The sequence below is a fragment of the Corvus moneduloides genome, chromosome 1 (genome assembly GCF_009650955.1).
Source record: "Corvus moneduloides isolate bCorMon1 chromosome 1, bCorMon1.pri, whole genome shotgun sequence".
Lineage (NCBI taxonomy): Eukaryota > Metazoa > Chordata > Aves > Passeriformes > Corvidae > Corvus > Corvus moneduloides.
The window spans coordinates 72,170,744-72,179,719 of record NC_045476.1 but is presented as its reverse complement, the minus strand read 5'-3'; the positions used below and the strand labels follow the sequence as shown (position 1 = coordinate 72,179,719).

At 42.5% G+C, this 8,976-nt stretch overlaps 1 long non-coding RNA gene across 1 annotated transcript; it reads left to right on the top strand.

Annotated features, from left to right (window-relative positions):
* Positions 1 to 3,801: 3,801 nt before the first annotated feature.
* On the top strand, positions 3,802 to 8,519 carry LOC116447083. Its single transcript, XR_004241479.1, has 3 exons — positions 3,802 to 4,121; positions 5,194 to 6,586; positions 8,479 to 8,519. It is a non-coding gene; the product is annotated as an uncharacterized LOC116447083 (long non-coding RNA).
* The last annotated feature ends 457 nt before the right edge of the window (positions 8,520 to 8,976 follow it).

Genomic DNA, 8,976 nt, shown 5'->3' with positions numbered 1-8,976 from the left:
CACATTTTACACTATTTTTATAGGTGTTTGGTATGGTGTGGGCTGTAGAATCCTGAAGTGCATCCTCCAGTCCTGCCTGAGGCTGTGCTGGAGAGGAGTGAGAAGCTCTTGGGATCTGCTTTAAAAGGTCTGCTGCCAGGTTGGTGAGAGGTCTGGGATGACTTCCCTGCCTCTGCTGGAGTTCACCTTCTCAAAGGCATACTGCTAAATCATCCCTGCCAGAGATGACTTACCCCCAAGGCTCATAAAAGTACTCCCGAAGAGCAGTCATGTTTGTACTTGAAATGCACTGAAATAAGCTATGTGTGAGGGTTGGGGGCAGGGGTCCTAAGGAGACGTCCCCTTGGGACACCGACCCAGGGTCCTCATCTCCGATGACAGCACATTTTCAGTGACACAAACACAACACCATGTGTAATCATATTTACACACAGCATGTTTTGCAAGAGGAAGATCTCATACAACGAGCAGTCCACACCTACACTAATTAGGCCTGGTTGGATTCTGTGGTGTCAAGTCCCCTTGTGAACACTAAAATGGGGTCTATCACATTGAGGGAAAAAAGTTTGTGCAAGTTGCTTGTTAAAGTGTTTGGAGCACATCAGAAAATTTAAATAATGGGGGCCCCTGTTCTCTTCAAACCACGAAAAGCTGATAGTTATCACCAATAAAAGTTAGGAAAACCGCTGGGGGTGAGGAGAACCTTGCATTCATAGGAAACCACAAGTTTGTGTAACTGTACAAAAGCTCATGGTTCAACATATATGCAAAATACATCAGAAATTTCTCATCCTGGGAACAAGAAAAACAGTCTGTGCCCATGGGAGGCAAACACAGGGGGAAATCCTCTCATGGACAAGGGCCACAGTAGAGAGTGACAGACTGGGACCTATGATCTGCTCAAGGACGTGGTTATCAGGAAATTGCCTGGTCCAGGTGTTGCTACAAGGAGAAAGGAGTGTGGAATCACTCAATGGCTTTGTTTGAGTCTAAAAAAAAAGAGAAAGAAAAAGAAAAAGAAAGAAGAAAAAAGAAAAGAAAAGAAAAGAAAAGAAAAGAAAAGAAAAGAAAAGAAAAGAAAAGAAAAGAAAAGAAAAGAAAAGAAAAGAAAAGAAAAGAATAAAGAAAAGGAGGCTTTATCAAGTAGGAACGGCACAGCCTATAGCCCTGGACCAACCTCTTGTGAGTGCATCCTCACAAGATTGGTTTTATACGGCTGAAAGAGTCCTCAAACAACTCTTTACAAATGGACAATCACCATGGCCAAGCTTCACCAGCAGGATTCAGCTGTTTCCAGTGCCCTTGAAGTGTCCAGCCAAGACAAGAGCACCACTATGTCCCTCAAAAATCACTGGGTCATAGTTCTTGGTGTCACACTATAGATGTTGTGCTCATGGCTTTCAGAGAGGTGAATGTGAGCAGTGAAAACTCACAGGGAGTCGTACAGCTTTTTCAATTCGCAAGGCACACGCCTTAAAAATAACAGATGACATGGAGAGGAAAGTACCAAGGCAGTGAAAGGAGATAGGAAACCCAAGTGTACCTGAACTGCACGTACAAAAGGCTTGGGAGGTATTTAGGAAGGCTAAAAACCTGCTTCACTGACCTATAGAGAAAATTTTAGTGGTTTTTTTTTTTTGCTATGACCATGAATAAGACTTCAAAGTCTGTGGCTTGTCTCCCTCTTAGTGGGAGTTTGGAGGGAGTAAGAATCCCACCCCTCACTAATAACCCACCTAAACTTGACAGGCACTTCTCTCCCACAACTGAGGAAGATAACCTTTCTCACTGATATTTCTGAGTCTGGAATAAAAGAGAGTGAAAAACATAGAGAAAGAAAAAAAAAATCTGAATTCCCACTCATTTTGCATATCCAGGTTCCCAGGCACCCATCCCTTTTTTTACTAAAGCGGGGGGAGAAATATATTTAATAAAGATCTGGCAGGAGTATGATGAAATAATGAGTAGGATGAGACCATGTTACATAAATTGGCAAAGCTCCAGCTTGTAAATGATTAAAACAAAAGAAAAAGGGAGTTTCCATGAAGACTAAGGTAAAAAGCATTTTATAATCAAAAGGCCTGAAACTATGGGGGCTGATGGGAATGTCTAGCAAAACAAGCCTGTTCTGAAGCTTCCAGATGATACATGGAAACTTAATCAGCTCATCTCAGTCAACCTTAAATCAAAGAAAAGACTGATTGGAGGTTCAAAGGGAAAAGTGGGTTTGTGGCTTAAGAACAAGAGCAGGACACTTTCCTGATTCTGCCACAGATTTCCTTTGAGATCTTGGGTAAGTCACTTAGTTGAGTGGCATTAAATTTCATAGTTATTGGCCACAGTAGTTTTCCTGACATGCATATTAAAATTTGTCTCTGGAAGTGGACTATTACATTTATATGCCTGGCTCTTTACACCTGCCCGTACCATCCACACAGCACAGCTGCTAACAAGCAGACCTTCAAATTTCTTTCAATAATTTTTTCCTCTCTAAAATGTGGAGAAGCCCCATATACCTTTATAGCAGTGCTGTCATGTTGAATTAATGGATAATATTTCTAAGGATCTTTGAGTAGAAAACATTATGGAAGTGAACAAATTCTCTGTAATTTACTGCTATGAGATTAACAGTAAGTGCTTTTCTCTCAGGTAGACACCAAAAAACAAGAAAGAAAAAAAAGGAAGCTTAAGTGGTTTCAATCTCTCTGCTGCTAAGAAAAGCATCCCTTTGCAACTCTTGCTACTTCTTTAACCAAAGCCAAAATTCAATGACATTAAAACTGAAGATTATAACATCAAGAGAGGCACAGATCTAATTTATGTTGGAAAAGAAAATTTATTACTCAAAATCAAATGCTAATTGGCTGCAGCCCTTTAAACTACACAAGCTAGGAGGCTGTGGAGAACATACAGGTCTTCAAGGGGAGTTTGCTAACCAGATGCAGTTAGAGCCCAGCCTTAATGTCTTTTTATCTTCCAGGTTCACAAGCGTATGTGTACGTGTGTGCACATTTCTGAAAGTCTGCTCTTCTGTACACTGAAAATTCAGATGAAAGTCAAGAAGAGGAAAGTTAGATCAGGGGATGAAGACTTCTTTATACTGCTTCCAAGCTCTGCCCTGATGCATTGTGTAACCTTGGGCAAGTCATTTAACTTGTCTTGCTCATCCATCAGATAGAAAGATGATGCTTATCTGTTGCATGAAAATGAGTTAATTGCTGTTTGCCAACTGCTTTCATCTCTTTGGATGAATCAGATTGAGGCCATATATGTGAGTGTATATAATTTTGCATGTGTATTTTTATTTGGAGCTTGCTTATGTCTTGGAGCATAGCTTCTTCAGGTCAACACTGGTTATCTGCTTGGCAGGGAGCCCCTATTATATATTTCTGATGCAATGTAAATCATAGCAATGAGAAACACATAAGTGAAAGGTATTACACTTATCATCATCATTAGCTGTTGTTGTTGTTATTGCTATTGTTGTTATTATTATTATTATAGTCTCACATTTGGATGCAGAGATAGGACCACTTTAAAAAAATATGGCCCCAAGAAAGAAGTCTTCTGTTCTTGGGAATAAGTCTCTAAAAATAAAAGGAATGGGAGAGGCCTAGGCCTGGGCCTGGAGCTGCCTTTACACAAATGTGTTGATGTTAAGTTTCCCAGGGGCATCACCAAACCTCTAAATTCATTTATTTATAGGCTTTACCACTCAGGAACTGACCTATGCCTGTGCTTGGCCAGTGGGTGGTTCTCACCAAAACAATAAATCTCCTCCCTCAGGGCGGAGTCATAGCACTCACAAATTGTTTGATTTTGGGAAACAGAAGGAAATTGGTGTGAGAGACTCAGAGGGAAATAATAAGGAGAAATTCTCTAAACCGTAGATACAGCTCATGAAAGAAGTTCAAGGGCTGTACAATCCTTGGGAGCAAAGTCTGTTCCTCAACCATCATTGGAGGCATTGGTACTATGGACTGTACCTTGTCTGTGACACATGGAGCTGACTGCTGCTGAAGGATGTGGAGTTGCCTGCAGAGGCCGAAGGGGTCACCATTGCTTTGGGAAGCAGGGCTGGAGCAAGCAGCAAGACAACAGCAATCTGGTGTGCTTTAAAGGTATGATATTTAAATATATGTAAGTGTTAACTATAAAATCTTGACATTCTTTCATTCAAGGCACTCCATCATCAGAATTTCTTCAAACGAGGCCAGATTCCCCAGTCCCTCACTATCTGTGCTGCTACCTTTGTTGTGTGGTAGCAGACACCTTTGCCTCTCTGGAGTGGTAGCACCAAAACCATTACCTTTGCAGCTCCAGAAAAAGCTCCAGCCTTGTGGCAATTCTCATCAGAAAGAGACACAAGGAGTGAAAGGAACAAAATTAGGATTTGCTAGTGTCTCATTCTCTGCCCCAAGTACCAGGTTTTCCTTTCTCTGGGGTGCAATCTCCCAGTTTACATCTGAGTTTGAAAGCACCTTTCCCATGGGCGGGCTGCGAAGCTTTGGAACTTCTGCTCTTTCAGTCTCATGGTCTGCAACAACACCACAGCATCCTCCATGTCAAGGTGTTGGCACGTTGTGTCTGGACTCATTCCTAGGCCCCATGGTTGGAGAAACACACATTTTCTACCCAGTGGCTCTTCCAGTTCCTCCTTCCATAAGACTGAAAGGATGGGGAAGATTTTATCCAGGCTTTCCCTGCGTGGTTGAATTTTGCCCGTAAGGACTTGTTTTTACTCATCCCACACTTTCGTCACACCAAGTATGAAAGATCTAATAGACTGGGATGCAAATGTTGTTAAAGTGTTAACTTGTGTGATTTTTTGTTCTAGATTGCAGAGCTTGTCATTATTCAAGTTAGATTGGTTATCTCGTTTTGTTGTTTCACTCTGCTTGCTTTACTTGCTGTTTATTGGTTGACTTTTATAATGACTATGATTAAATTAATAGAGTTTAGAATGTAAATTAGTTTCCAGTCATGTTTATTAGATACATCTACAGATAGGGTTTAAATAAAAACACAGCCTGAAATCAGAGTTGCAGTGCATTCTAATCTTAATGGGTGGCATGGACCTAGCGTGCTCTTTGTTAGGTTTGGAATCAACTGGAACAACTCTCTTTAGTCCACCTCTGAAAACCACTAGGGCAGATGTTGGAACAAATTAATCTTTTTTTCTCTTTTTTACAGGAGCCCAACTTTGTGGGGTGAAGTGATCAGTTCTTGCAGGCTAAGGAGGACTTATTCACTGTTGTAAAGGCTCCATAGGAATGCTAATCAAAGACAAATTTTCAGCACAAGTCAGAAAGTCCAAAGGATAGCAGCAGAAACTTCCCATGCTTCCTATGCCTCCAAATGCCTTTGCACTTGCTAGTACATTTTGCTCCTACTTCTTTTTTGTAAAAGGTCATTATTAACTGACTCTGTCACACACACATTTCAGTCTAAACTATTTTTGGCTGCAAACGAGTCAGTAATATTAAAACTGTAACAGGTAGAGGGCACCTGTATGTCTCCACATTTGCATGTAGTTACCCATGATTACTGGTGGTGATTCTTGACTCCATGGAGCTGTTGAGAGTCATCTGGCTCTTTGTGCTGGAAGGCATCAGGGAAATGCAGTCCTTCCAAAGCATCTTGCAATTATTCTCAGTTATTGGTATGATACCAGGTCTGCTGGGATTTCAAGAAGGTTCATCCTGGCTTGCCATACAGGACCCTGTCCTCCGCAGAATCAGCTCACTGTGCAACTACTGACATTGAAATCAGAACCATGAAGTCTCTCCTGTGCTGCCCTGCTCATGGGGAAGCAAGTCCTTGCTCTCGACTTTTCCTGCCACCCTTGCCTTTTGCTCAGCCACATGTACCTAGATGGTTTTTGCTTCACAGCTCCTTCTGCTCCTTTAAAAGCAATTACACAGGGAATGTTAGTGATGCAAACTTGTTTAAACCTGAGCACACAGTTAAGTCAGCTTTGTAATTAATTGCCTCATCACTGCAGTCATCCTTCAGAAATGCTGTGCTGCTGGTTCAGGAGTAAGAAAGGGCCAGATCCCCAGCAGAGATCCCCCAAAATGAATGAAATCATGAAGCTGCACAGGAGGCCAGGTCTGACCCCCAGAAACAACGAAGAGGGAGTGCCATCATCATGGGCCCACCAACAACCCAGTATGCAGAGGTGGGCATAGGAGTGCCATGAGAGCCCCCAGTGCACCGCTGGTTTTGTCCTGGGGAAAGGATTTGTTTCCCCAAGGCATGGCCTTTGCAGTCATCCCCCCCGGGTGCTTCGTCATGGCAGGACTGCTTTTCACCTGCCTCAGAGCCCTCTGGAGCTCACACCAGAAGGGTAGAGAGTAAGCAAGGAACCCATTACCAGCATGTGAGAGCTAATGGAAACAGCATGGGACTGAAAAACATATCACTGGGGGCCTGTCTAGAGACATGTATGGATGATATGGAGGTATGGCGGCAGCACCTTCTCCCTCATGTATCTGTGGTGAGAACTAACAAAGGCAAACCAGCTGAAGCCATAAAGCTCCAACTACTATTATCTTCTTTCTACTCACATCTAAATCTGCCAAGGGTGAGTATGTTCAGAAGGTGGTTTTACTGACACAACTTCTCATTGATGTGGGGCTCTCTGTACATATAAGTGAGGAGAAGGAAGAAAAAGGAGAACCAACTTCTCAAAGAGTGACAAGTAAGTGAAGAGAGGGAAAAAAAAAGAAGAAAGCCAGTAAGTGAGAAAACATAGGATGGAGGGAGCTGTGCCTAAAAGAAGAGAGCAGAGAGTGATGATGACAAGGGGTACCAAACTGAGAAGCAATCTGGACAACTTCTGGATCACCTCGTGGTCATCTCTTCAGTCCCTGGGCCTCTTAGAAGGCCGCTGTCCATTATGGACGAAAAAAGGGCTGAAAGATAGATAGCTATTTCAGACAAGAACTATTCTTAATATTTGTGGCAACTTCTTAATTGCTACTTACATTACAATTAAATAACTACATAGAGGAAAAGACCAGGGTCTGAATTAGAGGCAAGGTGAATGATGTGGGTAGCAGAAACTTTAGCACAAGTCCAGCTCAGAGAGTAGCCCAGGACACACAACAGCCCTCATCCCTATGTCTGCCAGTGACCAGTGCAGCCCCTAGAATTGACACCTCTTTTGAAAAGAAGACAGCTTTACCTGGATTTCTGGCAGACTTTGCACTGTTGGGGGCAAAGGGTGTGCTTTTGCCAGTTCTCCTACAAAGCTGTCAGCTAGTGCAGAGACACAGGTTCACAGTCTCTCTCCCACACCATCAAGCAGCTCTTTTGCAGGGTTCTGGGGGAATTCTAACACGAGGAAATGGAAAGGGCAATCAATGCCCATGATAAGATGCACTCCAGCAAACTCTTTATAATTTTTCTCACTGGGCTGCTGATGACCTAATAGGCTCTTTTCCCATCTCTAACTTCTATGAATCTGCAATCCTATTATTTATATTGACTCTTGAGGGTTTCTTCCAGAGTAAATGATGTAATTATACCCTGCACCATAACATTTCAGGTTCTGGTGTAATAGAACTAAATATGCAATTATGTGGTTAGTAAATGTAACAGTACAAAACTCAAAATCTGTATCCATGTACTGAAGCTTCATAAGAAGAATTTTTTTCCTGTTCTGTACACAGCAGATGTAGTGTAATTATTGCTAACTCAGAAGTATCACCAGACATTCATATGATACCAGCAAAAAATGCCCCTCCAGCCAATTCTTCATTCAAACATATGAAAATGAGAGAAATCCCACAATTCTATCTTATCAGTGAAGTCTAGACACATTTGACACTCTGCAAAATCAATACTTTCCAGGCTTTTAGAGACATCAAACCCACAAAGAATATACATTCATACACAAAGGGAAGGATCAGATTCACCCCTGATGTTAGTCCAGCCACTTCAGCTGGATTACAAGACAGCAGACAACAGTCCATTATACAACCTGTGTGGATTATGGTTGGAAGAAATAAAACTGGTCTCCAACATTTGTGCAACACTGTGTGACAAAAAGAAAACAACATGAAAGGAACCACAGCCCTGTGGCTAAGGAACTAATCCTGGACTTGGGAGATATGGTTTCTACTCAGAGGTTTGACACAACTTTCACAAAAGAAAAAGAAAAAGAAAATGAAAACGAAAAAAGAAGGAGAAGGATTAGGAGAAGAAGGAGAGGGAGACCTTTATTGCGGGCCATGCCTGCAGGAGGACACCTTACCAGTAAAAAGTGTAATTTTGCACAAGCTACAAATGCCCTTTAATTTCCACTTAAATCCAAGAGTGAAATGGGGATAGCTCTATCAGGGGAAAGTGCTGTTGGGGTCCCTTCCCCCTGCCATGTGGTCCTGGGAGAGGGGTCCTGGGTGGGAGACATGGGGTTTCCCTGCCCCTGGTCAGCCTCATTCCCCATTGGTTGGTTTGTGTTCCCCTGCGCAGGCAAGGACCCTCAGGTCCCGTGATTGCTGCAGTTCCTGGGCAGATCCCGGCCATGCGGCTGGAGAAATAAACATCTCTGACACATCTACCAAGAATCCGTCCATAGATACTTCTTTCCACGGGCCTCCTGGTTTGGTGCATGGTGTTACAGTATCCCTGCTGTAACAAATGGTGGAGAATTGCCGGCAAGACACCGATCCCTAAGGACAGAAAATTCGTGAGTAAAAACCACTCTAGATCTCTCTCTTCTCACCTTGGTTTGGATATTCTCTCTGGACTATGGAAGAATCATGGGAAATGTGGCTCTCTGAGCCACAGAAAGAAATGTATCTGGAAGTTAAAGGAATCCTTGAACAGCAAAACAAGAAAGTATTTGTTCTGGGAGATCTAGAACATTTTTTTAACTGGCTTTTCAAAAATTTCTTCTATATTTCTCGAGACTTACTTTTTGATATTGAACCTCCTGGAACTAGTCATGGGTGGTTTTGGTATGAGATC